Genomic DNA, 6,000 nt, shown 5'->3' on the forward strand with positions numbered 1-6,000 from the left:
TAAATTCTTGGTTATTTTTCAGTTCAGCTAGCTTTCAGTTGGTTACTCGGATTGATTGCCCTATAATTTAGCTGTAAACCTTGTTTTGGGCTAGGAACTGCTGAGTGTAGCTTTCACCTACTCTGTGGCCACTTAGGAATCCTTTTGTTTTTTGTTTTCTTTCTGTTCCTTTCCTTGATCCTTCTTCTGGTATTACCTGAGTTTGTCTTGTTAGACTCACTTGTGCTTTGTTTTATTTTTAATTTTGTATCTGTTAATAACTCCATAAAATTATCAACCAGTATATTCAAATTATATTTCAAGAGAAAGAGAAAGCAAAATATATTCTGCTTTGATAAGATAGATGATATATGTATTCATTTATTTGATCAAAATATTTATTTATAGTCTAATATTATCCAGGTATTATGCTCAGTATTAGGAATAGATGAAAGTAGATCCAGTTTCTGACCTCAAAGATATTGTAGTCTGGTGGTGTTTGTGTTCAAATCGCTCAGAATTTATATGTTTACATTGTTTATAGACTATATAGTTCTTGAAAGCAGTAAAATCCTGATATCCTTATTTGTCTTAATATAAAACATCCTAATGTAAAACTCTAACAAAGGTTTTATTAGGATATGAACAAACACAATTGTCTAGAATGCCCCTTGCTTACCTAAATTTACCCCATTATTTTTCTTTAAGACCCAACTGAAACCTTACCTTATCTTAGAATGCTCCCTGACTACCTTGTTCATGTCATTTCTTCCCCTGAGAAGTATGTTATTCCCCTCTTCATTTGACAAGTACCATGCATTGCTCTTCACATTTTATGTGTATGCCTTATCTTTGAAGTGATATTGTAAGTCATTAAAAAACAAAGACAGAAATTCATTTTTAGTTGTACCCCCAAGTGCCCAGCATAGTGTATTGTACACAGAAGACATTAGATATCTGTCTTCACGGGATAAAATCCAAGCTCTTCAGCATGGGATTTAAGGTCTTCTATGACCTTGTTCATGCCTTCTTTGCAAATCTCTTCTCTCACAATTTACTATATAATGCTTGTGTATCCTCATTCATTTTTAAGGCCTAATGCCTTAAAAATTCTACCCATATTTGTTTTTCTCCTGGCTAATGCCCCTTCATTCTTTAATACTTGGGTCCATTATTGTCCTCACCAGGAAAGTTTATTTGACTATTTTCTCTCATTCAACACAGTGAGTGAAGAAATACTCTATTGTGTCTCCATGGAATTCATTGTGGACCTAGGTTTCAGTAGTAATTATATTTTTTGGTGGTTTGCCACTGTATCTTCAGTTCCTAGAAGAATGCTTAACATGGGAGATACTCTGAATACTTCTTGAGTGAATAGCTGAATGGTTATATGTCTTCTTGCCTTATAAGATTGTTACTCTTTCCTTGGTTTCAAGTAACACTTATATACTGATGGTCCTTCCATAAGTTAATACTGTGATAAATGCTATGAAGAAAATCACAGGCTGCTATGAAGGCATATAACAAAGATACATAATTTGAATTGAGTTAGGAATATCAGAAATTTCACCGAAGATATGACAGATGAACAGAGACTTGAAAGATCAATAAGAGTAAGCCAGGGAAAGATAGGTTATATGGGGGAGTAGGAGAGGAAATGATTTCAAAATAAAGATTAACTAGCAGCATGGCCCTTCAGTGGTAAAGACCTTGGAGTGTTTTGAGAAAGAGAAAAAAGCCAGCATGGTTACAATGTAGTAATCAAGGGGGAGAACATCATAGATAGGGGTGGGAAGGTAGGGAGGAACCAGATAATACAAAGTCACACTGGATTTCATTGTAAGTGAGATTGTAACTGTATAAATGGTTTTTAGTGGAGTTACAGGATCCATTTTATGTTTTAAGATCACTCTAGCTGTTACATACAAAATGACTTTTAATGGGACTGGAAAAACCAATGTCTTAATGGACATTGAGAAACCAATTATGACATCAATACAATGTTATCACCAAGAGATGATGGTAATGTGGACTAGGAGAGTAGTGCCAATTATGGGGAGAGGCGTATTAAACTTAATATATTTGGGGGTAGAAAGTATAAGTTTTGGTAATGATTATAAAGGGAACATCAATAATAACTTCCAGGTTACTGGTTTATAAATAGAATGTGTGCTTGTGCCACTCACTAAGATGGTAGAACACTGGAATAGGGCCAGGTTTGTATGACAAGAGAAGTGATAAAATAAGTTTGTAGGAGAGTAGTCTGATATAGTGATGGATGTTAAGTAGGTATTTAAATATGCTGGTGTGGAATTCAGAAGAGATATCTGGGCTAGAAATATGAATTTGGAAGCCATCAGCATGTAGATGTCATTGAAAAGCATGGAAATGGGTGAAATCACATAGAGAAACAGTTTAGAGGGAGACTGTAAGAGATCCCAAAACAGAGCCCCAGGAATTCCATCATTTAGAGGTTGTGTAGAGGAAGATAGCCAGCACACAAGACTGAGGAGAGAATAGAGAGGTAGGAGGAAAACCATAAGTGTAAGCAAGGCTCATGCAAGTAGAGAAAATAGAGTGTAGTAAGGAGGAAAGCCTGGTAAATTCTACTCAAGGCTGCTGAGAGGAGGAGTAAGCTGAGGACAGACAAAAGCCCACTGTATCAGACAACTAGGAGGACACTGACAAATTCAGTAAAAATAACTTTTGGTAGAGTAATGGGTGCAGAATCCATATCAGAGTAAGATAAAGAAATGAATAAAAGGTAGAAAAGAGAAAACACCATGTGTAGATAATTCTCAGAAGATTGTCTGAAAGGAAATAGATTTGATGAGAGCTGGAACAAAGAACTTCAGAGAAGATGCTTGTTTTTACAATATGAAATAATATAAAATATTTGAATATTATTATGAAAAATAATTCCTGAGAAAGGAATAACATGAACATGCAGGAGTCCAGAGGGATATAGTGGTTTATGGTCCATGCAAAGGCTGGAAGCTCCAAGGTCCAGAACACATGTGAAGGGATTGGTCCCTTTAAAAAATTTTTTTATTTTTATTTATTTATATTTTTATTTAATTGTTGTTCAAGTACAGTTTTCTGTTTTTTACTCCCACCCCACCTACCCCCCAGTGCTCCCCACCTCCCTCCCATTTCCACCCCTCTTAGTTTTTGTCCATGTGTCCTTTATACTAGTTCCTATAAATCATTCCCCTTTTTCCCCTGAAATTCCCTCCCCTTTCCCCTCTGGTCACTGGGGATTGGTCTCTGATCAAAGGAGTGACACCTATACTGTGACAAATAGGTAATGGAAAACTACTATCTGCTTTGTTTCATTTCAAGTACTAGGGATACAACAATGAATAAAGCATGCTTCCTGCCCTCATGCAGTTCACAGCTTGGTGAGAGAGACAGACAAGTAAACACATAGTTATCAGTTTGTTAATGCTATAAGTACAGGGTCATATGTCAGTGCTGGGAAATCATTGTTATGAGTTGAATTTTGCCCCACCAAAGAAAAATATATGAGAATCCTAAATCCCAATACCTCAAACTGTGACCTTATTTGGAGATAGTCTTTACAGAGGTAATCAAGTTAAAAGAAAGTCATTAAGGTAGGACTTAATGCAATATGAATGGTGTCCTTATAAAAATAAGAAATGTAGACACAAAGACACATATACATAGAAAACACCACACAAAGAGTAAGGTAGAGATTAGAATGAAATGTGTATAAGCCAAGAATCATCAAAAGTTGTCAGTAAACCACTGGAAGCTAGGGAAAAGGCAAGGGACAGAATCTTCCCCACTGCCCTTAGAAAGAATCAATGCTGTCTATTTCTCAGGCCTCTGACTTCCAGAACTATAAAAAAGTATAATTCTGTTGTTCAGACTGCTAAACTTAGTATTATTTGTTATATCAGCAATAGCAAACTAATACAGGTACCCAAACAAACCTGAGAGGGGGTTAGTCAGGTTAAGGGAAAACTTCACAGTGGAAGTATTACCTTAGCTTTATTAAGATAAATAAGTGGGATTGCATGGGTGAGTCCTTGGAAGGCATTCCACGTAAGGTGATCACCTGAAATAGCTTGGAAGTGAAAGACAGCGTGCTTGTCCAAACTACTGCAAGTAATCCAATGTGGCTGGATGTAAAGTGTATGGACAATATTGGTGATGGCTGAGACCTGAGAAGCTGGAGCCAAATCATTAAGGGTCTTTTATTCAAAGTCAAGGAATTTGGACTTTATCCTGAAGACAAGTAGGTAATCTTTATGTATTCACTACCCTTTCCACTATTCACCTGCCTAATCATTTTCCCAGGAAGTCATCTCTTACATCTATTGCAGAACTTCTTATACAGAAATGTGAAAACACTTGCTTCTTGATCTCAGATATGCAGTGAGCAGCTTGAGGGACGAGGCTATGTCCTATTTACTGAGATATGTCCAGTGTCTGGCAAGTGCTTAATGTATAGTAGTCTTTCAAAAAATGGCTGTCTGGTATGTTCCTAGGGGCAGCATTGGCCCTTCTTGGCTCTCTCTTTGGAGTGATAATCTAGGATAGTTCATATTTTGCTTTTTCTTTCTCTCACTGATGACCCAGCACTCTCCACATTTGGATCTAATTTCATTTCTCTACTTGATTTTCTCTTTGGACTAAGGATCATGGGAGCTTCCAAGGTACTTCTTTCTAAGTAAAATCACCAGTCCCCATATCAGGCAGCCTCTCACACATCCAGGTTTCTACTATTTCCAAGGGGTCCGGTTTGTATCATGCTAAACCATGTAGTCCAATTTTGCACTTGCTTCTTCCTCTGGTTCTGCCAGGACTAGTGCTTAACTTGGACTAAGCAGGGTCATTAGGTCAGTTTCAAGAAAGTAGTTCTGGCCAAAATGGATCAAAGAACAGGTGGCAGCATTGCCAAGAGGATACAGTTGCAACTACAGGTTGAGTTAGGTGTCTGGGTTCAACAGGTGGGTGGGGTCAGATAATGTGAGCAGTCTCCAACTGAGCCATATCTGACCCATGGGATTCCCATTGAAAAAGGAAAAATAGAGCACCAGAACAGGAAACTAAAAAGAATGATAGTCAAAGCAGCATGCTGAGAAGAAACCATGTGTTCTGATTATATTGAATTCATTGAAAAGGTACATACTATCACACCTGCCCATTGCTACATGCATAAACAAACCACAGCTTGAACGACCACACACACATGCACACATGCACACATGAATGCACACCATAGATAGAAAATACTGACACACAGACCGATACCCACATTGACAGAACCTGGTGTAACATTCTTTGGTTGGCAGATACTGTAATGCCTGATCTATTTGCAACTGACAGGGAAGGATGTGCTCTTTTTTATTTATTTTTTATTGATTATGCCATTATAATTGTTCTATTCCCCCCTTCATTCCCCTCCATCCTACCCCCATCCCCACCATTACCCCCCTTTAGTTTATGATCATGCGTCTCAAGTTCTTTAGATTCTATATTTCCCATACTATTCTTGCCCCCCCATCAATTTTCTATCTACTGTCTATGCTACATATTTTCTGTTCCTTCTCCCCCCTTCTCCTCCTCCCACTCCCCTGTTGCTAACCCTCCTTGAGATCTTCATTTCTATGTTTCCACTCCTGATCTAGCTGTCCTTTTAGTTTGCTTTTGTTGTAGGTGTGGTTGTTAATAACTGTGAGTTTGCTGTCCTTTCACTGTTCATGTTTTTTTAACTTTGTTTTCTTAGATAAATCCCTTTAACATTTCATATAATGAGGGCTTGGTGATGATGAACTCCTTGAATTTGATCTTATCTGAGAAGCACTTTATCTGTCCTTCAATTCTAAATGAAAGTTTTGCTGGATAGAGCAATCTTGGTTGTAGGTGTTTGGATTTCATGACTTGGAATACCTCTTTCCAGCCCCTTCTTGCCTGTAAGGTGTCTTTTGAGAAATCAGCTGACAGTCTGATGGGAACTCCTTTGTAAGTGACTGTCCCCTTAGCTCTTGCTGC

This window comes from Artibeus jamaicensis, unplaced genomic scaffold (assembly GCF_021234435.1).
Source record: "Artibeus jamaicensis isolate MK-2021 breed Jamaican fruit bat unplaced genomic scaffold, CSHL_Jam_final contig_240, whole genome shotgun sequence".
In the NCBI taxonomy this organism is placed as follows: domain Eukaryota; kingdom Metazoa; phylum Chordata; class Mammalia; order Chiroptera; family Phyllostomidae; genus Artibeus; species Artibeus jamaicensis.